Source organism: Nomascus leucogenys, chromosome 4, assembly GCF_006542625.1.
Source record: "Nomascus leucogenys isolate Asia chromosome 4, Asia_NLE_v1, whole genome shotgun sequence".
NCBI lineage: Eukaryota > Metazoa > Chordata > Mammalia > Primates > Hylobatidae > Nomascus > Nomascus leucogenys.
The window spans coordinates 142,335,248-142,361,143 of NC_044384.1; the positions used below are offsets into that span (position 1 = coordinate 142,335,248).

A 25,896-nucleotide genomic window follows, 5' to 3' on the forward strand; every position below is an offset into this window, starting at 1 on the left:
ACTGGAAAAGTCACCAATATTCTACTTGTTATTTTATGAAAATCTTACTTCACTGATCTCCTTTACAATGCTCTATTTGCTAACCTGTCCATCAGTAATGGACCTGTCCCCCAGACACCCCCAACTGTACCTTCTCTCACGCTTACCCTTCTTGGAAGTATTCGGGATCATAAGTTGAGATACCTTACTAAGAGTGGACAATACCCTTCAATAAAGAAGTCTCTTCTTCAATAACAAATAGTACCTTGCATCTTTGGGACGATTTGACAGATTAATGCTTCTATGTGGTGGTTAACATACAGCCTTCTGCAAAGATAAATAATGTTGATTCACTGCGCTTCCAAAATCAAGGACAAAGCCGAAGGCATGAGGCCGGGTGATAAAGTTTATGGCTGAGAAGGCAACCAAGATTCAAACTGACTGACAGCAGAAGCCAGATTAAGGATTATGCATTTGTTTCCTGATGAGTGTGGTGAATAAAAATTTAAAAATCCTGAAGGCCAGCAGAGTAGAAGGGGGGTGTAAATTAAAGAAAACCACAGGGCGAAAATACAGTGAGCAGGAAGACAACAAAATGTTTTTGTGCTTCAGAGGACGCCAAAAGATGCATCCCGGCAGGTGGAGCTGAAGGAAGGGGTACAAGGCTGAGGAGGTCCTCAAGGCTAAGTCAAGACTTGCAGTTCACCCAAGCACACTCGGTGCTGACCCTGACCCTGACCCTCCACTTCTCTCTCTGGGGCTGCTTCTGTCGGGAGTAGGGTGAGGCGTCACTCTGTTCCTTAGCTCAGTGGCATCGGCCAAAGGGCAGAGCACATGTCAAAATGAAGCTCTGGTGAGGAATTGATCAAAAATAGTGGCGGAGTGAGATGGACATTTAAATCAAAGGGCTGATTTATGAAGCCTTCAAAGATTTTTTTTTTTTTTTTTAAAGAAAGAACGTAGATTAGTTGTTGCTGAGGGCTGGAGGGGACAGAGATAGAGGCGGCAATGGAAGGATCCTTCAGGTTTCTTCCTGAAGTGATTAAATGTTCTGAAATCGCATGTTACAGCTCTTTTGGAATTTGTCTAGCAGGTTTTCTGGTTTTCACTGCAAAACCCCCACAGTAAAAAACAGAAAGAAAAAAATTATCCTAAAATTGGCTGTGGTAATGGTTGTGCATATGCTGTGACCAGGCTTTCAAATATTGAAATGTACACTTCAAATGAGTGAATTATATGGGATGTGAATTATATACCAATAAAGCTTTTTAAAATAATAACAAAAACCTTCAAGCCACTAGAGAGGACAGTCAATGTGGTTTGAAAACAAGACTCAACGCAGCAACCTCACAGGGCTGTGAGGTAAAACCAAAGGTCACTGATCACCCAAAAGGAAAGCTATTATCAAATGCTAGGGAAAGAACTACAGGAACACTAAACCATGGTATTCTGTATTTCATCTCCACTTAGGAGAATTCTGCCTCTCTGTCATTTTTGCGTGTGTGTATGTGTGTGGCAGGCTCTTGCTGTCACCCAGGCTGGAATGCAGTGGTGCAATCTCCGCTCACTGCAGCCTCGACCTCCCAGGTTCAAATGATTCTCCCACCTCAGCCTCCCAAGTAGGCAGGACTACAGGCACGCACCACCACGCTTGCTAATTTTGTTCGTCTTTTGTAGAGACGAGGTCTCAGTATGTTGCTTAAGCTGGTCTTGAACTCCTGGATTCACGCAATCCTCCCACCTTGGTCTCCCAAAATGCTGGGATTACAGGTATCAGCCACTGCACCCAGTCTCTCTCTGTCATTCTATTTCCAAAGTTGAATCACCTTGCTCTGTTGGAGCTCAAAAACTAAAGGTGTGATGAAGGTGTTACAGTTTGAACTCTTTAAAGGAAGGCATTGGCTATAGAGTGACCCACAGGGGAGGACTTTTCCAGTTTCCCTGCAGAATGGGGTACCAAGTCAAAGGAGTCAATTATCCCGTCCTATCTGGAGAAAGCACTCCTCAGATGAATGAACTGGAAACCCAAAACTGGAAAAGGTGTTTTTATTTCTTTTCATAATTAGGACATCATTTACAAGACTTATATTTCTTGGATGTTCCCCAAACTTCTCACATAGAGCTGGCATTACTAGAAACTTAAATACTTGCTGCTTTTAATTATATTGAATTCCACCGAGCGAGCTTAAAGTTTAGGCATTTTGTGATGGGTGTGCATTCTACTTCCAAATGTAATAACTAGAATAGAAATTCCAGAAAAGGAAAAGTATTTATCAAACACTGAAGCTGCTTTGACAAATGGCTTTGTCAAGTTAACTGGTTATCATTAGATTTATTACAGTGGTTAGGAAAAACTGACCTCGTAGATGTCTAAAACAATGCAATCGTCTGCTTAGAATAATGCCCTGCGTTAGACAGCTGGAAACACAAGAAGTTTCCCTTGCAAGCTCAATAATCTTAGCAACAGTTCTCTTTCCAAACAGGCCAAGAAAGATATGTTGCTTTGGGAAACTGGAAAATCAACAGACCAAAACACCCAGAAGAAGTGGGTGGAGAGAAGATAGAGCCCGTTCACTCTGCAGTCTCTGCAGAGGTACAGAGTGACAGCAGCCATGGGTGCCCTTGTAAGTCTCTGTCCCAGCTCCCAGCCCTGCCACCCGGGGCCACCACCACAATTCCCTGCCCAGCCCTGCACACATGGGCTGCAAAAATGGTGAGGAAAAAGAACATTTCAAACAAATTCGTCCCCAAGTTACAAACATGGTTCATGGCGCTTTAGTAAAAATTATTTTAAAATTTTTACTTTGATCTACAGACATGCAACTTGAACCAGATTCTTTCAGAGGCCAAATGTCCTCTTTCAGTGTGCATTTGCAAGGATGGACTCCACTGCGTACGTGCGCTACTTGATCGTTTTGAGCAATGAGTCCTGAGTGTGTGCATTAGGAATGTTCCGTGGGTGAGTAAGTAGTTGGGAAATGAGTCAATCAGTTTCCTTCTTTCTGTTCCATACTAGTAGTTCTGAACCTGCCAATATGTCTCAAATATCTTTAGAGTCCTTTTTGTTTTTCTTGAGACAAGGTCTTCTTCTGTTGCCCAGGCTGGAGATCAGTGGTGGGATCGTAGCTCACTGTAGCCTTGAATTCCTGGGCTCAAGCCATCCTCTGGCCTCAGCCTCCCAAAGGACTAGGATTATCTGTGGGAGCCACCACACCCTGCTTCTTTAGAGTACTTCATTTTTATACATATATGTTATTTCTTTTTTATTGTTGTTATTTTTAACAGTCTTTTTAGTTTTGGTTTGGTGTTTTTGATTGTTTTTTTTTTCTTTGAGACAGCGTCTCACTCTGTCACCCAGGTTGGAGTGCAGTGGTGCAACCTCAGCTCACTGCAACGTCTGCCTCCCAGGTTCAAGTGATTCTCCTGCCTCAGCCTCCCGAGTGGCTGGGATTACAGGTGCCCGCCACCATGGCCAGCTAGTTTTTGTATTTTTAGTAGAGGCAGGGCTTCACCATGTTGGCCAGGTTAGTCTCAAACTCCTAACCTCAGGTGATCCACCCACCTCAGCCTCCCATAGTCCTGGGATTACAGGTATGAGCCACCTCCACCCGGCCGTAACAGACTATCTAAAATTAAGCAAAACTAATCAATGATCAGAATGACTGGAGCAACTTTCTAAAACCTGCAAATTGCTCTGTTGACTTACAGTAGTTAAAATACTCAGGGAGGAAATAATATGTTCAATAGTATAATCATTTTCTTCTCTATAATTCCTCCTGCTCCCACATTTGTAAAGTAGTAGTTTACTTTTTTCTTTTTTTTTACCTGTTTATTTAATAATTTCAACATTCAGGGGGTACATGTGCTGGTTTGTTACATGTGTATATTGCACGATGCTGAGATACGAAAGATCTTGTCACTTAGGTGGCAAGCATTAGAGTAATTTACAAGTGTTATTTGAGTGAAATCATTGTCTTCTGTACTCTCATCTTGAGCAAAAGAAATCACTCTGATTGCATAACTTGTTTATACTTCTTAAAATACTTTCATACATGTTTGATGCCCATAACTAACACAGTCCCCTTTAATCCATCCAGCATTGCCAGGGAAGATTACCAAGGAGGTATTGACATAACGCAATGTTACCACACCTTTTAAAAATCTGTTGGAATAAAAATCTTTCTAAAATACATTGCAACAAAGAAATGCAAATTAAAATATGAGTGCTTTTAAAAATGTTCCTATCATATTAACAAGGATTTCAAAAACTATCCTTCCCAGCTTCAGAGAAGATTCAAGGGAAAAGAGCCTCCTGGACATTCCTAATGGGATTGTGAATTCTGACATATTTGGGAAGGTGATTGGAGAATATGGACTGAGATGTTCAAACCGTTAACCCCACAATCATTTCGTCCTTTTAAAACATATTAAAAGTAGCTGGTGTGGTGGCTCCTCCCTGTAATCCCAGCACTTTGGGAGGCCGAGGTGGGAGGATGGCTTGAGCCCAGGACTTTGAGACCAGCCTGGGCCACACAGCGAGGCCCTCATCTCTATAAAAAACAAAAAGATTAGCCAAGCATGGTGGTGCACACCTGTAGTCCCAGCTACTAGGGAGGGCTGAGGCAAGAGGATTGCTTGAGCCCAGGGAGTCAAGGCTGTAGAGCCGTGACGGTACCACTGTACTCCAGCCTGGGTGGCAGAAAGAGACCCTGTCTCAAAAACTAATAATAAAATAAAAAAAATTTAGAAAGAGTGCCAATCACTCTCTGGTCACTCAAGGTACGCAGGTGAACAACACAAGCCAGCTCTCTGCTCTCAGGAAGCTTACATGCTAATGAAGAGAGAGTAAGATAATACGTATGTACACAGATAAAGAAAGAAGATAAATTCAGACACAATGCATCCTAGAAAGAGAAGCAAACATGGATAAGAGGACCCTAAAGGCGAGGGAGGAGGTTGCTTTGCTTGGTGCTCAATAAAGACCCCTGTGGCAGTTGGCCAGCGATCCCACCAATCCAGGCTCCACCCAGCATTCATAAGAGAATCACTAGCCAGGCGTCATGGCACACACCTGTAGTTCCAGCTACTAGGGAGGCTGAGGCAGGAGGATCACTTGAGCCCAGAGGTTCTGGCCTGCAGTGAGCTATGATCATGCCACTGCACTACAGCCTGGGCAACAGAATGAGACTCTGCCTCCAAAAAGGAGGGAGAGAGAAAGAGAGCCTCTACTAAAAGCAAACCATGAAACCGAACCTACTTTACCCAAGGGCAGGACAGCCACATGAGGTGTGAGGGAAGTTGTTGGGCGAGATTTCCAGAAACGCTTCTTTAAATCTGAGACAGTATCAGATCAATTGTATATAATACTATTTTAGATATATCTGAGAAAATTTTTGAATTTAAAAAAGTTAATGAAGGGCTAAGGAGAAAAGCAATTCTGGATTAGATGTTGCTCTGAAAATATATGTTCTCTGCTTCCTCCACTTTTTTAGCCATAAAGCTTTGAGTAAAATTGTTCAAGGTTTAGTGGAGACTTCTTGCTTGGGGGAAGGAGACTGTTGAGGGAAGAACGTTATATAATATTTGTGTGTATATATGTATGTGTGTGTGTGTGTGTATTTGCAGCATAACTCTCTGTGCTCATATGCATGGCAAAATTGTAGAATATGTGAAAGAAGCAAAATGAGGTAGAAAAACCTGCTGCGACAGGAGTCTGTTGACTTGGAGACCTGTCCCAGTTTTGCTCAGACTAGCTGTGTAATCTTGAAATCATTCAGTTAATACCATGGAACCCAGCTTCTTTAAAACTTGAGGAAATTGGACTGGATCATCTGTAAGGCCTTATCCATTTTATGGAAGGTCTTGTCACCTTTTTTTTTTTTTTTTTTTTTTTTGAGACAGGGTCTCACTCTGTTGCTCAGGCTGGAGTGCAGTGGTGTGATCTTGGCCCACTGCAGCCTCGAGGTCCTGGGCTCAAGCGATCCTCTCACCTAAGTCTCCCAAGTAGCTAGAACAATAGGTATATGCCACCATGCCCAGCTAATGTTTGCATCTTTTGTAGAGATGGGGTTTCACTATGTTGCCCAGGCTAGTCACCTTTCTTTTTTCCCTCCTACTATTGACATTGGACACATACACACACACACACGTCTGCACAGGTTAAAAATGAAATCCTACCATGACCTTTATAATAAACAAGTGCATAGAACAGGAAAAGTCCAGTCATAAAATAATGGACTCTATATATCTAGAAAACTTAATACAGATTTCAGGCTGATACAGGAACGTGTATGCAGTCTTTGAGTATAACATACTTCATGTGTATGAATGACGTACCCTGCAGCTAAATCAATAATGGGGGCTTATATTTGCATAGGTATTTAGTGTTCCCAAAACAATTTTATGTCATATCACTTGCAATTTTGGAGACTCATGAGATTTTTACAAATAGGTAGAGCAATGAGAATGATTTCTCTTTTACTGAGGCTTAGAAGTGTAAAATGGCTTGGCCAGGTTTACGCAGCAATGGGCAGCCATCAAATCTTCTCCCAGTTCACGGCCGTTTATTCCCATCTGCCAGGTTGCAAGGCAGCTGGAATGACTGTCACCGTTCGTGCTTCCTCCACCCCTCACTCCACTGCACCTCAGCTGAGGCCACTGAGAACATCAGAACAGTGAGGCAATGTGATCACCAACTTTCCCAAAATAGAAGCCACCACAGAGATAAACCAGCCAGCTGTTTCCCTCTCAACTCACCCGCTTGTCACATTTTAGTCTCTGCAGTGGGGGCTGCCAGACCTCTTATTTCTTCCTTTCTTTTAAATTTCAGGTAAGAAAATAGAATACTTAAAATGTTAAGTATGTCCCTTCCTTTAAAAACAGTGACCAGCACTCATAACTGAACATTCCTTGAATAACAAAATGTCCTACATCTTCACAAAGTCATGCATCTGATTCCTTTCTGCCTGTCATTTGTCACCCTCCTTCACTGTGCCCAACAACCCAAAGGCCAGATGAACACGAAATCAAATCACTGCCAGTGTTGGTGAGTTCAAAAGTCATCAGGTGCCCACTGGCCGCTCTGAAAAGCCATCTTTGCATTGTCCCCATTTTATTGGTAGAGTTCTCAAACTCTTGCTTTCTTGTTAACCAACGCATGGGATCACCGAGGAGCCCGCTGTGTCACAGACATCCATCTGTGGACACCAACTCTGAGATGACCACCAACCACTTAAAGGAGAAGAAGGAAGTTGTGCAGGCGGAGAAAGGGGAACAGATGCCCCTGCTAGTGGGAATCCCAATGAAGAAAATGGGGAGATGAGGCTGACGATGAGGAGGACAAAGAAGAGGAAGAAGGTGGGGAGGAAGAGGAGGAGGAAGAAGGTGGAGGCAAGGAAGAGGGTGGAGATGAATGAAAAAGCTAAAGCCCCTGGTGGCAAACAGGGCACTGAAGATAAAGAAGATAGTGGTGTTGATACCGCGAAGCAGAAGATGAGGAGGATAGCCAGACAGCACAAAAGTCAAAGAAAAAAAAAGGCGGCCGTGACCTATTCACCCTCCACTTCCCTTCTCAGAAACTAGTCATGGTCACCTCGGAGAGAGTCCCAGCCACTGCCGACAGCGCCACCTGCTGGTAACACACTCTCCACCACCCGCCCAAAACCACAAGATGAGTTTGCAACAGGAGAGGAAAAAAGAATCAAAACTTCCAAGGCCCTGCTTTTTTTTTTTTTTTTAAAGTAATTTTAAAAGGAGATTTGTTAGTATTTTTTAGTTTCCTTTTACATTTTTGCACATATTGTCAGGAGTCAGCCTTTTTTTTTTTTTTTTTTTTTGAGACGGAGTCTCACTCTGTTTCCCAGGCTGGAACGCAGTGGTGCAATCTTGGCTCGCTGCAAGCTCCGCCTCCCAGGTTCACGCCATTCTCCTGCCTCAGCCTCCTGAGTAGCTGGGACTACAGGCGCCTGCCACTACGCCCAGCTAATTTTTTGTATTTTTAGTAGAGACAGCGTGTCACCACATTAGCCAGGATGGTCTCCATCTCCTGACCTGTGATCCGCCCACCTCGGCCTCCCAAAGTGCTGGGATTACAGGTGTGAGCCACCGTGCCCAGCCAGGAGTCAGCCATTTTTAATGATCTCAGGTGATCAAACCCACCTCCTAAGCATCCTCTGCCCTACTTGACTTGTGGTTAACCTCAAAGGACAAAAGAAACCTCGCAGAAAGAAGCAAAAACAACTAAACAATCTTATTCTGAGCATTCCAGTAACTTTTTTTGTACATGCACTTAGCTGTAGTATAGATAGTTGGTGTCAGGCCTCTGAGCCCAAGCTAAGCCATCATATCCCCTGTGACCTGCACGTACACATGCAGCTGGCCAGTTCCTTCTTTAACTGATGACATTACACCACAAAAGAAGTGAAAATGGCCTGTTCCCGCCTTAACTGATGACATTATCTTGTGAAATTCCTTCTCCTGGCTCATCTTGGCTCAAAAGCTCCCAGACTGAGCACCTTGTGACCCCCACTCCTGCCTGCCAGAGAACAACCCCCCTTTTTCCTTTACCTACCCAAATCCTATAAAACAGCCCCACCCCTATCTCCGTTCACTGACTCTCTTTTGGGACTCAGCCAGCCTGCACCCAGGTAAAATAGACAGCCTTGTTGCTCACACAAAGCCTGTTTGGTGGTCTCCTCAAATAGATACACATGAAATTTGGTGCCGTGACTCGGATCAGGGGACCTCCCTTGGGAGATCAATCCCCTGTGCTCCTGCTCTTTGCTCCGTGAACAAGATCCACCCACGACCTCAGGTCCTCAGACCCACCAGCCCAAGGAACAACTCACCAATTTTAAATTGGGTAAGCGGTCTCTCCTTACTCTCTTCTCCACCCTCTCTCACTATCCCTCAACCACTTTCTCCTTTCAATCTTGATGCCACCATTCAATCTCTCCCTTCTCTTAATTTCAATTCCTTTCATTTTCTGGTAGAGACAAAGGAGACACGTTTTATCCCTGGACCCAAAACTCCAGCACCAGTCACAGACTTGGGAAGGCAGCCTTCCCTTGGTGTTTAATCACCTGCATTTCAGAGGTGTCTGACCACGCGGAGACGCCTGCCTTGGTCCTTCACCCTTAGCATCAAGTACTACTTTTCTCGGGGGCAAGAACCCCCCAACTCCTTCCCTCCGTGTCTCTACCCCTTCTCTGCTTTTCTGGGGGGCAAGAACTCCCCAACCCCTTCTCCTTCACCCTTAGCGGCAAGTACCGCTTTTCTAGGGGGCAAGAACCCCCGATCCCTTATTTCCATGCCCCGACCTCTTATCTCTGTGCCCCGATCCCTTATTTCCATGCCCCGACCTCTTATCTCTGCATCCCGATCCCTTATATCCACGCCCTGACCTCTTATCTCTGCGGCCCAACCCTTTATTTCCACACCCCGACCCTTTACTGCTTTTCTTTTTTTTTTTTTTTTTTTTTGAGACGGAGTCTTTCTCTGTCCCCCAGGCTGGAGTGCAGTGGCGCGATCTCGGCTCACTGCAAGCTCTGCCTCCCGGGTTCACGCCATTCTCCTGCCTCAGCCTCCCAAGTAGCTGGGACTACAGGCGCCTGCCAACACGCCTGGCTAATTTTTTGTATTTTTAGTAGAGACGGGGTTTCACCGTGTTAGCCAGGATGGTCTCGATCTCCTGACCTTGTGATCCGCCCGCCTCCACCTCCCAAAGTGCTGGGATTATAGGCTTGAGCCACCGCGCCCGGCCTTACTGCTTTTCTGGAGCATAAGAACCCCCGAACCCTTTCCCTCCGTGTCTCTACTCTCTTTCCTCTGGGCTTGCCTTCTTCACTATGGGCAACCTTCGACCCTCCATTCCCCCTTCTTCTCCCTTAGCCTGTGTTCTTAAAAACCTAAAACCGCTTCAACTTACACCTGACCTAAAACCTAAATGCCTTATTTTCTTCTGCAATGCCGCCTGACCCCAATATAAACTTGACAGTGGTTCCAAATAGCCAGAAAATGGCACTTTCAATTTTTCCATCCTACAATATCTAAATAATTCTTGTCGTAAAATGGGCAAACAGTCTGAGGTGCCTGACATCCAGGCATTCTTTTACACATCAGTCCCTCCGTAGTCTCCGTTCCCAATGCAACTCATCCCAAATCTTCCCTCTTTCCCTCCTGTGTGTCCTGTCAATCCCAACCCCAAGCGTCACTGAGTCTTTCTAATCTTCCCTTTCTACAGACCCATCTGACCTCTCCCCTCCTTGCCAGGCCGAGCTAGGTCCCAATTCTTCCTCAGCCTCCACTCCCCTCCACCCTATAATCCTTTTATCACCTCCCCTCCTCACACCCGGTCTGGCTTACAGTTTCGTTTCATGATTAGCCCTCCCCACCTGCCCAGCAATTTCCTCTTAAAAAGGTGGCTGGAGCTAAAGGCATAGTCAAGGTTAATGCTCCTTTTTCTTTATCCGACCTCTCCCAAATCAGTTAGTGTTTAGGCTCTTTTTCATCAAATATAAAAAACCCAGCCCAGTTCATGGCCCCTTTAGAAGCAACCCTGAGACGCTTTACAGCCCTAGACCCTAAAGGGTCAGAAGGCCATCTTATTCTCAATATACATTTTATTTTATTACCCAATCTGCTCCCGACATTAAATAAAGCTCCAAAAATTAAATTCCGGCCCTCAAACCCCACAACAGGACTTAATTAACCTCGCCTTCAAGGTGTACAATAATAGAGTAGAGGCAGCCAAGTAGCAATATATTTCTGAGTTGCAGTTCCTTGCCTCCACTGTGAGACAAACCCCAGCCACATGTCCAGCACACAAGAACTTCCAAAAACCTGAACCACAGCTGCCAGGGGTTCCTCCAGAACCTCCTCCCCCCGGAGCTCCCTATAAGTGCCGGAAATCTGGCCACTCAGCCAAGGAATGCCCCCAGCCCAGGATTCCTCCTAAGCCATGTCCCATCTGTGCGGGACCCCACTGAAAATCAGACTGTTTAACTCACCTGGCAGCCACTCCCAGAGCCCCTGGAACTCTGGTCCAAGGCTCTCTGACTCCTTCCCAGATCTTCTCGGCTTAGCAGCTGAAGACTGACACCACCCAATCGCCTAAGAAGCCTACTGGACCATCACAGTCGCTGTGGTTAACTCTCACAGTGGAGGGTAAGTCCGTCCCCTTCTTAATCCATAGGGAGGCTACCCACTCCACATTACCTTCTTTTCAAGGGCCTGTTTCCCTTGCTTCCATAAATGTCATAGGTATTGACGGCCAGGCTTCTAAACCTCTTAAAACTCCCCAACTCTGGTGCCAACTTAGAAAACATTCTTTTATGCACTCTTTTTTAGTTATCCCCACCTGCCCAGTTCCCTTATTAGGCCAAGACATTTTAACTAAATTATCTGCTTCCCTGACTGTTCCTGGACTACAGCCACACCTCATTGCTGCCATTTTCCCCAGTTCAAAGCCTCCGTCGCATCCTCCTCTGATATCCCCCCACCTTAACCCACAAGTATAAGATACTTCTACTCCCTCCTTGGCAACCGATCATGCACCCCTTACAATTAAAACCTAATCACCCTTACCCCCCCTCAATGCCAATATCCCATCCCACAGCAGCTTTAAAAAGATTAAAGCCTGTTATCACTCACCTGCTACAGCATGGCCTTTTAAAGCCTATAAAATCCCTTTACAATTCCCCGATTTCGCCTGTCCTAAAAGCAGACAAAGTTTACAGGTTAGTTCAAGATCTGCACCTTATCAACCAAATTGTTTTGCCTATCCACCCCATGGTGCCAAACCCATATACTCTCCTATCCTCAGTACCTCCCTCCACAATCCATTATTCTGTTCTAGATCTCAAACATACTTTCTTTACTATTCCTTTGCACCCTTCATCTCGGCCTCTCTTTGCTTTCACTTGGACTGACCCTGACACCCATGAGGCTCAGCAGATTACCTGGGCTGTACTGCTGCAAAGCTTCACAGACAGCCCCAATTACTTCAGTCAAGCCCAAATTTCTTCCTCATCTGTAACCTATCTCGGCATAATTCTCATAAAAACACGTGTGCTCTCCCTGCTGATCGTGTCCGGCTAATCTCCCAAACCCCAGTTCCTTCTACAAAACAACAACTTTCCTTCCTAGGCATGGGTAGTGCGGTCAGAATTCTTATACAAGAGCCAGGACCGCACCCTGTAGCCTTTCTGTCCAAACAACTTGACCTTACTGTTTTAGCCTAGCCCTCATGTCTGCATGCAGTGGCCGCCACTGCCCTAATATTTTTAGAAGGCCTTAAAATCACAAACTATGCTCAACTCACTCTCTATAGCTCTCATAACTTCCAAAGTCTATTTTCTTCCTCACAGCTGACACATATACTTTCTGCTCCCCCGGCTCCTTCAGCTGTACTCACTCTTTGTTGAGTCTCCCACAATTACCGTTGTTCCTGGCCCGGACTTCAGTCCGGCCTCCCACATTATTCCGGATACCACACCTGACCCTCATGACTGTATCTCTCTGATGCACCTGACATTCACTCCATTTCCCCATATTTCCTTCTTCCCTGTTTCTCACCCTGATCACACTTGGTTTATTGATGGCAGTTCCACCTGGCCTAATCGCCACTCACCAGCAAAGGCAGGCTATGCTGTAGTATCTTCCACATCTATCATTGAGGCTACCGCTCTGCCCCCCTCCCCTACCTCTCAGCAAGCCGAACTAGTTGGCTTAACTCAAACCCTCACTCTTGCAAAAGGACTACGCGTCAATATCTGTACTGATTCTAAATATGCCTTTCATATTCTGCACCACCATGAGGTCATATGGGCTGAAAGAGGTTTCCTCACTACACAAGGGTCCTCCATCATTAATGCTTCTTTAATAAAAACTCTGCTCAAGGCTGCTTTACTTCCAAAGGAAGCCGGGGTCATTCACTGCAAGGGGCATCAAAAGGCATCACATCCCATTGCTCTAGGCAACGTTTATGCTGATAAGGTGGCTAGACAAGCACCTAGCTCTTCAAATTCTGTCCCTCACGGCCAGTTTTTCCCCTTCACATCAGTCAGTCCCACCTACTCCCCTGCTGAAAGTTCCACCTATCAATCTCTTCCCACACAAGGCAAATGGTTCTTAGACCAAGGAAAATATCTCCTTCCAGCCTCACAGGCCCATTCTATTCTGTCGTCATTCCATAACCTCTTCCATGTAGGTTACAAACCGCTAGCCCGTCTCTTAGAACCTCTCATTTCCTTTCCATCATGGAAATCTCACCTCAAGGAAATCACTTCTCAGTGTTCCATCTGCTATTCTACTACCCCTCAGGGATCGTTCAGGCCCCCTCCCTTCCCTACACATCAAGCTCGGAGATTTGTCCCCGCCCAGGACTGGCAAATTAGCTTTACTCAACATGCCCCAAGTAAGATAACTAAAATACCTCTTAGTGTAGGTAGACACTTTCACTGGATAGGTACAGGCCTTTCCCACAGGGTCTGAGAAGGCCACCGCGGTCATTTCTTCCCTTCTGTCAGACATAATTCCTCGGTTTGGCCTTCCCACCTCTATACGGTCTGATAACGGACCAGCCTTTACTAGTCAAATCACCCAAGCAGTTTCTCAGGCTCTTGGTATTCACTGGAACCTTCATACCCCTTACCATCCTCAGTCTTCAGGAAAGGTAGAACGGACTAATGGTCTTTTAAAGACACACCTCACCAAGCTCAACCACTAACTTAAAAAGGACTGGACAATACTTTTACCACTTTCCCTCCTCAGAATTCAGGCCTGTCCTCTGAATGCTACAGGGTACAGCCCATTTGAGCCCCTGTATGGACGCTCCTTTTTATTAAGCCCCAGTCTCATTCCAGACACCAGACCAACTTGGACTGTGCCCCAAAAAGCTCGTCATCCCTACTATCTTCTGTCTAGTCATACTCCTATTTACCATTCTCAACTAATCATACACGCCCTGCTCTTGTTTACACTGCCAGTTTACACTGTTTCTCCAAGCCATCGCAGCTGATATCTCCTGGTGCTATCCCCAAACCGCCACTCTTAACTCTTGAAGTACATAAATAATCTTGGCTGGCAAGGCTGTCCTGAACCTCCTTAGGCACTCTCTAATTAGATGTCCTGGGCCCTCCCAATTCTTAGTCATTTAATACCTGTTTTTCTCCTTGTCTTACTCCATTCTTTTTTCAATTCATACAAAACTGCATCCAGGCCATCACCAATAATTCTATAAATGTTTCTTCTAACAACCCCACAATATCACCCCTAACCACAAAATCTTCCTTCAGTTTAATCTCTCCCACTCTAGGTTCCCACGCCGCCCCTAATCCCGCTCGAAGCAGCCCTGAGAAACATCGCCCATTCTCTCTCCATACCACCCCCCAAAAATTTTCGCCACCCCAACACTTTACCACTATTTCATTTTATTTTTCTTATTAGTATAAGAAGACAGGAATGTCAGGCCTCTGAGCCCAAGCTAAGCCATCATATCCCCTGTGACCTGCACGTACACATCCAGATGGCCGGTTCCTGCCTTAACTGATGACATTCCACCACAAAAGAAGTGAAAATGGCCTGTTCCTGCCTTAACTGATGACATTGTCTTGTGAAATTCCTTCTCCTGGCTCATCCTGGCTCAAAAGCTCCCCTACTGAGCACTTTGTGACCCCCACTCCTGCCTGCCAGAGAACAACCCCCCTTTTTCCTTTACCTACTCAAATCCTATAAAATGGCCCCACCCCTATCTCCCTTCGGACTCAGCCCACCTGCACCCAGGTGAAATAAACAGCCTTGTCGCTCACACAAAGCCTGTTTGGTGGTCTCTTCACACCGACGCGCATGAAAGTTGGTTTGTATGAGACGGTTAAAAAGGCCAAAGATAAAAGATTTATTTATTTATTTATTTATTTGTCTATGAAGTTGCTGTTTATTTATTTATTTTTTTGGCCTATTTCACAGATGTGTGAAACAATGTTGTCCAACGATGAACTGGAATTTTATTTTGCTGAGTTGTTCTAACAAAAACAGCAAAGACGTCATGCATAAATCTTGTATAAGATCCACATGTGGTTGCCAAGATAGGAAATAACTGTCCTAATTCAATTAAGTTAAACAGAAGACGATACTTTCAGGAATCATTTCTGTAGTTCGCTGCTAGAGAACTTTCTCTAAACGTGTAGAGAAAAAAATGTTAAACAGGAATATACGAAGATCATCAAAGAATGGACCAAATGCCACAATGTCATTATCATTTTTATTCATCACCTCCTTAACATGGATAAAACCATTGCCCCTTCTGAGTTCTCCTGGCAGGGATTAGTTATCATGCCCTTCATACCTGGAGCTAGCCCCATGAGTAAATGTGTTCGCGGTTTAACTCTGGAAATGCTCAGACATTAGTTAAGGGACCATGGGCACATAGCAAACTATGAGGTCTTAAATAGAAACTGCCCGTGGCTCCACCCTTTCTCTCAGCGCACATTCACTCCATCAGGAAATCCCATCAGCTCTGCCGTATTCCTGGATCTTTTCACTCACCGGCTCCAGGGCCACGTGAGGGCTCTGGGTAATCTGCAGCAGTCTGTCTGCTCCGCCCCCTCCTCCAGCTCCTGCCTTTGACCCCCTGCCGTTTGTTTTGAATGCAGCAGCCAGCCAGAGCTACTCTTTTCAAACGCCAGACAGATGTCATCACTCTTGTGGCTGAAAACCTTCTGGTCCTCCCATCTCACCTTTAGGAAAGCCCAAATGCCTGCAACGGCCCCCAAGGCCCTATGAGCTCCACCCCCCTGGACTTCTCTGACATTAACTCCTATTCCTCCGATTGCTTGCCCCGTTTTGGCCATCCTGGTTTCCTACTGTTCTTCCCCATGGTTGGTGCCTCTGCCAGACGCAGTGTCCCCAGGCAGCTCCCAAGACTCTCTCACCGCCTTGCTGGGCTCTGTCCTGACCACACTTTACATGTGCAGCAGGTTTCACCCTCCACTTTTCTCCAAACCACTCCCAACCCTTGATGCTCATTTTCCTAACGCAATGAACATCTTTTAATTTATTTGACAACAGACTTAAGGATGTTTATTTTCTTCCTCTCCTCACTAGAATGTACAGTCCATACACAGAGGGATTTTTGTCTTTTTCACTGTGCCTAAAACAGTGTCTGGCTCATAGAGGGCCCATAAAAAATATTTGATGAATCAGGAAATAAGATGCCTAACACTTGTTTTGCAAACCACAAGCTGGTTAACAACTGTGATTTCTAGACTTGGACCTTAAAAGTGATTGGGTCTGTGAGCTACGTGCTGGGTCTCCTAGGTGGCGATTGGAGTTGTTGCCAATCCCTGGTGGGTTTCATTCTGCAATTATAAGTTCTGTGAGGCAGCACAGCCCACAGTTGGGCAAAGCACCTGAAAAAATAAGTGGCTAACATGTACATAGGAGCCAGGCACAGTGGCTCACGTCAGTCATCCCAGCACTTTGGGAGGCTGAGGCAGGAGGATCACTTGAACCCAGGAGGCTAAGGCTGCAGTGAGCAGTGACTGCGCCACCATACTCCAGCCTGGGCGACAGAGCAAGACCCTGTCTCACACAAGACAAAACAAAAAACAAAAAAACAGGCCGGTGTGGTGGCCCAGGCCTGTAATCCTAGCACTTTTGGAGGCCGAGACAGGCAGATCACTTGAGGTCAGGAGTTTGAGATCAGCCTGGCCAACATGTTGAAACCCCACCTCTATAAAAAACACAAAAATTAACCAGGTATGGTGGTGCTGCCTATAGTTCCAGCTACTCAGGAGGCTGAGGCAGAAGAATGACTTGAACCCAGCTGACAGAGGTTACAGTGAGCCGAGATCTCGCCACTGCACTCCAGCCTGGGTGACAGAGCGAGACTTTGTCTCAAAAAACAGACAATGACATCGGGAAAGCGTTCCCATGTAATTGATGGGATAGTCAAAATTGATGGGTAATCAAAAGTGTTTGATTACATCAAACGTAACCAGGGAAGTATTTATCAAATCAATACAACCATTTTTCAGCTACTACGTTGGTAAAGATTTTTAAAAACTATAATAATGCTGGCAAAGGAATGAAAAAAAATGCACTTTTAGACCTTGCCCTTTAGAAAACAGAGCCCTTTGCGAAGTTATTTGGAAAATGGGCCAAAAGCCTTAAGATGTTCAGGAATTAATTTGTGGGAATTTACCGTAAATGTGGAAACATATTTATGGACAAATATTTTATTTACAGATGCATTTATAAAAGCCAAACCTGAAAGCAACCTGCATGACTGGCCGTAAGAACATGGTTAAGCAAACTATACATGGCTCATCAACTCGATTCTGTTTTTAGTGACTCACTAATAGTTTAACAATGTGGGAAAGTCCTAATATGATGCTGTATAACCCATTTTCCCAACAGATTAGGGGAAAAGGCAGGTCAAATAACAACAGAGGTAGGAGCAGGACAGAGCTGTGCTCCTGCATTCTCTGACTTCAGGGAGTGCCCCATCCATCTGATCCCAAATCCCCAGACACAGAGTCTTCCACTTCCAGCGGAACTGGGGATCACAGCTCCAAGGCCTGCAAACTTTTCCATTTCCAAACTCTTCTTTACGATGTCTCCTCTAAGCTCCAGGAACCCATAGCACATAGGCACCCTGTGAGATCCCAGAGCTTCTGAGGGCTGTGTATGAATCAAGATCCAAGTAGCAATGTTGGAGCTCAGAAAGTGATGCCCCAAAGTGAACGCTTAGGACTGAAGTTTCTCTCTGACCTTCCCCTGCCTTTCTGTCTCTTGCCCCTCATTTTTCCCTGAGGCAAGCCATAGAAACTACTACTCCTCTTCCCCAAGGCGGGTCATAGAAACCAGAACCCCTTTCCCTCAAAGCCAGCTATAAAGCTTAAAAATATTCCTCCCGGGCACGGTGGCTCATGCCTGTAATCCCAGGGCTTTGGGAAGCTGAGAAGGGAGGATCACTTGAGGCTAATTCAAGACCAGTCTGGCCAACATGGCAAAACCCCGTCTGTACTAAAAATACAAAAAATCAGCCAGGCATGGTGGCGGGTGCCTGTAATCCCAGCTACTCGGGAGGTTGAGGCACCAGAATGGCTTGAACCAGGGAGGCAGAGGTTGCAGTGAGCCAAGATCGCACCACTGCGCTCCAGCCTGGGTGACAACAAAAAAATATTACTCTCACCTTCCCCCACCTTTCAATGTATCAGCTGGCCATAAATAAAGACCCTCATCCCAGAGGGGTCCTGCCCTACACCAAGGAAGAAGAAATGCTGCAAACGAGAGGCCAAGAAGAATCTGAACAGGCAAGCCTGGCTAGGTTTCCCCATTCCGTTTATTACCATCAGCTCTGTCAAATCAAGTTTGGCCTAAAGCTCTCTCCTTACATATTTTAAGTTTGACCTAAAGTACGTCAGGAACTATAACCTAAATGGAGTTGTAAACAGACTGTCATCTACTCTTGTGCCAATCACTGAGTTTTGGCCAATCAAATGTGGCCAACTGTTTAAATCGCATTCAAATAAGGCAAACACTAAGCTATAACCAATCTGCCTGTTTCTGTGCCTCACTTCAGTTTTCTGTATGTCACTTTCTTTTTTCTGCCCACAAATCTTCCACCACGGGGCTGTGCTGGAGTCTCTGATCCTACTGTGGCTCAGGCGGCCGCTGATTGGCGAATTGTTGTTTACTCAATTAAACTCTGCTAAATTTAATTCGGCTGAAGTTTTTCTTTTAACAGTTCCTACCCTTTTTGTCCAATCACATTTCTATTTATTATGTGTTTATTTATTTATTTATTTATTATTTATTTTTGAGACAGAGTCTTGCTTTGCCACCTAGGCTGGAGTGCAATGGCACGATCTCTGCTCACTGCAGCCTCGACACCCTGGGTTCAAGGGAGTCTCCTGCCTTAGCCTCCTGAGTAGCTGGGATTACAGGTGCCTGCCGCCGCTGTGCCTGGCTAATTTTTGTATTTTTGGTAGAAATGGAGTTTTGTCATGTTGGCCAGCCTGATCTCAAACTCTTGGCCTCAAGTGATCCGCCCCCCCTTGGCCTCCCAAAGCGCTGGGATTACAGGTGTGGGCCATGGTGCCTGGCCCAATCACATTTCTACGTGGCAGTCCCTGCTTCCTTGAACCTAAATGTAAACATGGATAGTTTGCTCTGGGTCTTTGGGTCTTTATCCTGAAGCCTCCTGTGCCACATAAAACTAGGATCAAATAAATTTGTTGTGCTTTTTTCTTGGTAACCTGTCTTTTGTTGTAGGGGTGTCAGCCGTGAACCTTACGATGGGGAGGAAAGGGATCACCCCCTTTCTGTCCCTACAGTCCTCACTCCAATTACATAAAGAATAGAAACAAAAATGTAAGAATAGGAGTATAAAAAAAGAGAAGAAATGTGTTTGTAGATAAGGAAAGCTGAATCCTACAAAAAAGTGCAGCAGAATAGGACTAAGTGGGTACATAACTGATGTATTTTGATGGGGATAATTTAGCCCTCACAACTGTTTTCTAATGGGAGCCTGCCATGAGTCCAAAATAGGTTATTTAAAATGTGCGCCAAAACACCATTCCCACTACAGTTTATATCACCTTTAATGTACCCAATCCCATGATGTTGCTTTTCCACGGTAAGAGAGTTGGACCAGCTCTGGGGAATTTCAGCAGAATAAATCACAAATCTGATCAACTTCATATATGAATGTGGAAATGGGAGTTCGTTATCACACCCCGTAGCCTATCAGGGCTTAGAACTTTGAATGCCAAAGGGTGTTGTTTACCCCCCTATCACAGATATATTTCCTTTCACTTCTAAACAATCTGTTGAATACCACCAAAGAGAGGAAGAAAGCAGAGAAATAGATTACTATACTTTGTTATCAGTGATTTCAACGTGGTTCTCTGGAGGCAATAGAGAACTTGGCTACTTTTCAGAAAAGAATTCTTACAGTCAGTTCCTCCAAAGTTCTTATGGTTTCAACATCAATTCTCTAACATTCACTGGGTGTCCTACAGTTCAATTGTGGTAGTATCTGGAGTTACTGTCATATCCTACAAATCAAGGGCTCAGTTCCACAAAACGTCAAGGGCCAGTGGGGTCCCCAGGCTACCTGCACTTCTACCTGGCTGACTATAAATTCAGGAGTTTCCATGACTGCTTCAGGTTCATTAATAGACTAGAGTGACTCATAGAACTCAACAAAGCACTGTATTGATGATTCACTTACAGTTTCCTATAAAGGATACGACTCAAGAACAGCCAAATGGAAGAGACGCATAGGGCGAGGTATGGGGCTAGTGGCTGGGGTGTGGAGCTTCCATCCTCTCTCTGGGCATGCCATTCTGCCAGCACATCATGAGCTCACCAACCCAGAAGCTCCTGGAAGCTTGTTGCTCAAGAGTTTTTATTGAGGTGTCATGACTTAGGCATGACCAGTTAAATCATTAGCCATTGGCTGGGCACAGTGGCTCTTGCTTATAATCCCAACACTTTGGGAGGCCAAGGCAGGCAGATCACTTGAGGTCAGCAGTTCGAGACCAGTGTGGCTAACATGGCAAAACCCCATCTCTACTAAAAATACGAAAATTAGCCCGGTGTGGTAGTGCATGCCTGTGATCCCACCTATTCCGGAGGCTGAGGCAGAAGAATCGCTTGAACCTGGGAGGCAGAGGTTGCAGTGTGTTGAGATTGCACCATTGCACTCCAGCCTGGGTGACAGAGCAAGACTCTGTCTCAAACAAAAACAAAAATAAAAATAAATAAGGCATTAGGCACTAGTGATTGAACTCAATCTCCAGTTCCCCTCTTCTCTCCAGAGGTTGAGGGGTGGAGCCAAAAGTTCCAACCCTGTAATCATAAGCTTGGTCTTTGTAGTGTGGCCAGCCTCTCTCTTGAAACTATTTAAGGGCCCACCTTGATTTGCCTCAATAGCACAAACTTAGTTGTGATCAGAAAGGATTCATGAATAACAAAAGACATTCCAACCATTCAGAAATTTCTAAGGGTCTCTGATGCTCAGTGCCAGGAGTCAGGGATAAAGACCAAACATATTTTTATTATACCATAGTTCTGAAATGTGTTTTCTGGGTAAATCTCTTGATTGCAGTTTCCCTAAATGTATCCCGAAGTTAACATATTTAACCTCCTTGCCAACTGTGCCCCAGTTCTGTGTGCAAAAGATGCCCCTTCATATGTGTGCACTTAGCGTGTTCCTTGATTGGTTCACTGATAATAGTGGTATATGCTGCTTACCCAGAGTGCTGCTGGTGTCAGTGACAGTACTTTGCCAGAATCCCAGAAGACTCACTGCTCTAGGAGAGTTCAACCAATTAGCACAAGAATAGGAGGTGACTGTTCTCAAACTAGTGGAGTTTGTCCAGTTCTTTTGGTAGCAAGAGACACCTGATTCAATTTTGCTTAAAGGGGATTTACTGGAAAAAAAAAAAAGTGTATCTAATCCTATCCATGGACATGGAAGAATGGAAGAAAGCAGAGAAATAGAACACAGAGAGACAAAAACACTGCCAGGAAGTGTACTAGGAGAAGTAACTGAAATTCACAGAGAACCTCCCATAGAGAATAAGCCCCACGTTTCAGCCTTGTGCAGACCAGTGTAATAAGAGCTAACACAAACAGGGTCAATACAATAATGGCTAACATTTATTGAGTGGTTATTGTTCACTAAACACTATTTTAAGCACTTTATAAACATTAATTCTTTCATTTCTCATGACCCTGTGAGATCTGGGCTGGCATGCCCCTGGGTAACAAGGTCACTTATTTAGTGGCACGCCATCTGAGCCTGGGGTCTCAATCCTTACAACCATACTCACTCTCTAAGGATGGCTAGAAAATGACTCTGCAGCTACAGTCTGAATTTTAAGCAATTATAGTCCAAATGACTGAAAATTCTCATAAGTGAGTGCATTTGCTTGAGAAAAGGAGGTGATCATTCAAACTCATCATTAAGGAAAATGTATAACTACATAGGACAGGTACAAAAGTCTAAACATGCAAACTCAGAAAAACAAAAGAAGTGGTTCTAGGCAGGACCAAGAGGAAGGCGTTTCCCTTAGTCGTGCTTCTTTTTTTTTTTTTTTGGAGACAGGATCTCAACTCTGTCACCCAGCCTGGAGTGCAGTGGTAAAGTCTCGGCTCACTGCAACCTCTGCCTCCTGGGTTCAAGTGATCCTTCCACCTCAGCCTCCCAAGTAGCTGGAACTACAGGTGCATGCTACCATGCCCTGCTTATTTTTTCTTTTTTAGTAGAGATGTGGTTTCACCATGTTGGCCAGGCTGGTCTTGAACTCCTGACCTCAAGCGATCTGCTTGCCTCAGCCTTCCAAAGTGCTGAGATTACAGTCATGAGCTACCACGCCCAGCCCTTAGTCATGCTTCTTAAAACACCTCCAATTAGAGCATGTTAGCAATCTCAGCCCCCTCACCATGTGATGCCATGAGCCACCTCAGGACTCCACAGAGTCCCCACCAGCACCAAGGCCCTCACCAGATGCCGTCCCTCAACCGTGGACTTCTCAGCCACCATACTGTAAGAAATAAACTCCTTTTCATATATTTATGCCTGCAATTCCCTATGGGAAAGTAATATAATTAATACCAAAACTAATATCTATAATACCCACTTTAAATAATAATTTGTTACTTTCAGCTAATTCTTTCTGCTATCATTTTAAAGTCCAGAATAAAGAATCTACCTCCAAAGATCATTAGGTTCAGGATCAGAACCAGATGAACCAGCCCAGGCAAAGAAATGAGCCCACTGAAAGAACAAAGCCTTAACAAAGCTCATTTCCATCCAAAGGTGCTGCCCTGAGTCACTTGTGCACTCTTATTATCTCTTTGATCCCCACAGCAGAAGAGCAATAGGAATGATATCGTTATTCTCACTGCATAAAGAAAGAAGAGGCCCAGAGTTGTGATGGGATAGACCTAAGTTCCCACAGCTAACAAGTCCTGAAGCTGAGACCGGAATCCAGGCTTCTCCATTCCTTCTGTAACGCTGACTCATTTTAGTGACAATTTCCCAGATTTTATATTAATAAGCATCAAAGCTCACTGGCTTGGCCTATGCTCTGGTGACTTATCAGTGAGCAGTGAAACATTCCTAATGAGGACTCAGACAAGCACAGATCTAGAAAATCTTTTTTTCTGTTCTAGCTTCAAGAACAGACCTAGAATTTTTTTTTTTTTTTTTGAGATGGGGTTTCACTCTTGTTGCCCAGGCTGGAGTGTAATGGTGCCATCTCAGCTCACTGCAACCTCGACCTCCTAGGTTCAAGTGATTCTCCTGCCTCAGCCTCCCAAGTAGCTGGAATTACAGGCATATGCCACCACGCCCAGCTAATTTTGTATTTTTAGTAGAGACGGGGTTTCACCATGTTGGCCAGGGTGGTCTCGAACTCCTGACCTCAAGTGATCCACCTGCCTCTGCCTCCCGAAGTGCTAGAATTATAGGCGTGAGCCACTGCGCCCAGCCTTGACCTAGAAAATCTAACAGTAAGATGAAAATAGCTGTCTTTTTTTTTTTTTTTTTTGGATCACTTAGAATGTACCAGGCACTCTGTAAAGTGATTTATGTATATTCTACCTCATTTATCCTTAAAACATCACTGTGAGGGGTATAGTATTAGTTCTATCTTACAGACGAGGGAGCCAAAGGTTAAACAGGTTAATTTACCAAGGTAACAGTGAGTAATCCTGCATGATGGGGAGGTACGTGTTCAGGTCTAGAACTCATCCCAGCCAAATGAATCAACAGAGGCAGGAACTCTGCAGGCTGCCCTTGGTATGGGCTGATGGTTATGCACTCAATTTGCCTTCTCTGGGCATGGTTGTCCACCGTCCCTCTCTCCTCACCTGCGGCCTCTGAATGACTAGGTTATCTCTCCATTGATGTCTTCTCTTTGATGCAGAAATCCCGTCCGGCCTTTGGGAGGTCTAGTATTCTTTTTCTGGGGGGGTTGTGGGGGGTACAGGAGGAGGCCTAGTATTCTGACACTTTTCAAATGCATGCTTCTGAGATGTCCCTTCCCTCACTGCCGAAGGATCAACAAGTCAAAAGTTGTTTAAGTCCTGTAAGCATTTCCTAAAGGAAATATTTATTGGGACTTACAGTTGGGCATACAATTTAAGGAAAATAATATTTGCATGCTTTTTTTTGTAAAAGTCCAAATTAATGCCAAAAAATCCACAAAATTCAAATAAAGACAAGATCCAAAGGTCTACTTGCAGGACTCCCCTCACTCACCTCACCCCAACCTCAGCCCTGTCACATGCTATCCATATTTCAGTACTTGACATTTTTTTCAACATGAATTTTTTTTGCAATAATGTTGCCCTTTTTTTTTTTTTTTTTTTTTTTTTTTTGGAGATGGAGTCTCGCTCTGTCGCCCGGGCTGGAGTACAGTGGCATGCTCTCAGCTCACTGCAAGCTCTGCCTCCTCAGTTCAAGCGATTCTCCTGCCTCAGTCTCCTGAGTAGCTGGGATTACAGGCTCCTGCCACCACACCCGGCAAATTTTTGTATTTTTAGTAGAGATGGAGTTTCACCATGTTGGCCAGGCTGGTGAACTCCTGACCTCAGGTGATCCGCCCACCTCGGCCTCCCAAATTGCTGGAATTACAGGTGTAAGCCACTGCGCCCGGCTGCCCTTTGTAAAGATGGCATTCAAACATTATTTATGTTGATGGCTGAATTTACATCTCACTCACCTCCACCTATCTTGGTCCTGGACTGGGTGCATAAAGAACAGAATGATGGCTGAGTGCGGTGGCTCACGCCTATAATCCCAGCACTTTGGGAGGCTGAGGCGAGAGTATTTCTTGAGCCCAGGAGTTCAACACCAGCCTGGTCAACATAGCAAGACCCCATCTCCACTAAAAATAAAAATAATAATAATTAGCCAGGGGCGCGTACCTGTGGTCCCAGCTACTAGGGAAGCTGAGGTGGGAGGATCACCTGAGCTAGGGAGATTGAGGCTGCAGTCAACTATGATTGCACCGCTGCACTGCAGCCTAGACAACAGAGCGAGATCCTGTCTCAGAAAAAAGGACAGAATTATGACAATGGGCTTTGATTTCCACTGGACCTTTTCCCCATGTCCTTCCCTGCCTCCTTCACACATCAGCTGTTATCTGCTGGCCCCACCAGAAAAGTGAGCAGTGATCACCTGGTGCACACAGTTTATAGCTGGGCAACACCTCACTCCACCAGGCCCTGGGGGAGATGAAGGAAAGGAAAAGTCTTCTCCATTTTCCACCAGAGTCGCAGGAGGAGTTTGGCTGTCTTTCTTCTTCTTAAGGGCACTTTTTAAACCATCAATTGGGTAACGTGCCAGGAGGGAAATTCCTATCTTGAACCCTGACATCAGTGCTGACATATAATTCGAATTACTGAATTCCCACCACTGCTTCTCTAATGCAGTGATTTTCAATCTTAAAATAAACAAATCCCTATGCCCAAGCTGCTCTCAGATTGATGAAGCAAATCAGTGCCTCCAGAGGCGACAGCCCAGCGTCTGCGCTAGTCGCAGCTTCCTTGGTGACTCCAGTATGCAGACAAGGTTGAGAACAGTTGCTTCAGAGAAAGACTAGGCTTTGCTTTTCTTCACTCAGGTGGTTGTGGCCCTTCCCAGAGGACGATCGCAGGAAAGGCTGCAGTCTGAGGGACCTAGGTTCATGTCCTGGCTTTCCCACTTACTGACTTTGTGGCCTTGGACAAGATAGTTGACTTTCATTTCCTCAGCTGTGCTGTGGACATAATAACAGAATCTCCCTCTTGGACTTGTTTGAAGATATCAACCCAAGGCATTTGGAACACCTGGCGTGGTGCCTGGTGGGCGTGTGTGCACTCGTTCACCCCAACACACAGCGTGAGTGATTAGTATTA

The 25,896-nt window shown here is 45.2% G+C and overlaps 1 protein-coding gene, 1 non-coding gene and 1 pseudogene across 2 annotated transcripts in view; 2 read left to right on the top strand and 1 right to left on the bottom strand.

The window, feature by feature from the left end:
• The window catches only part of ERI1 (exoribonuclease 1), a 97,783-nt gene that overhangs the window by 25,577 nt on the left and 46,310 nt on the right, over nt 1–25,896 (bottom strand). The window lies entirely within an intron of this gene.
• LOC115834924 lies at nt 1,039–1,100 on the top strand. The gene has a single exon (XR_004029912.1). It is a non-coding gene; the product is annotated as a U7 small nuclear RNA (small nuclear RNA).
• On the top strand, nt 15,101–15,182 carry LOC115835029 (annotated as a pseudogene).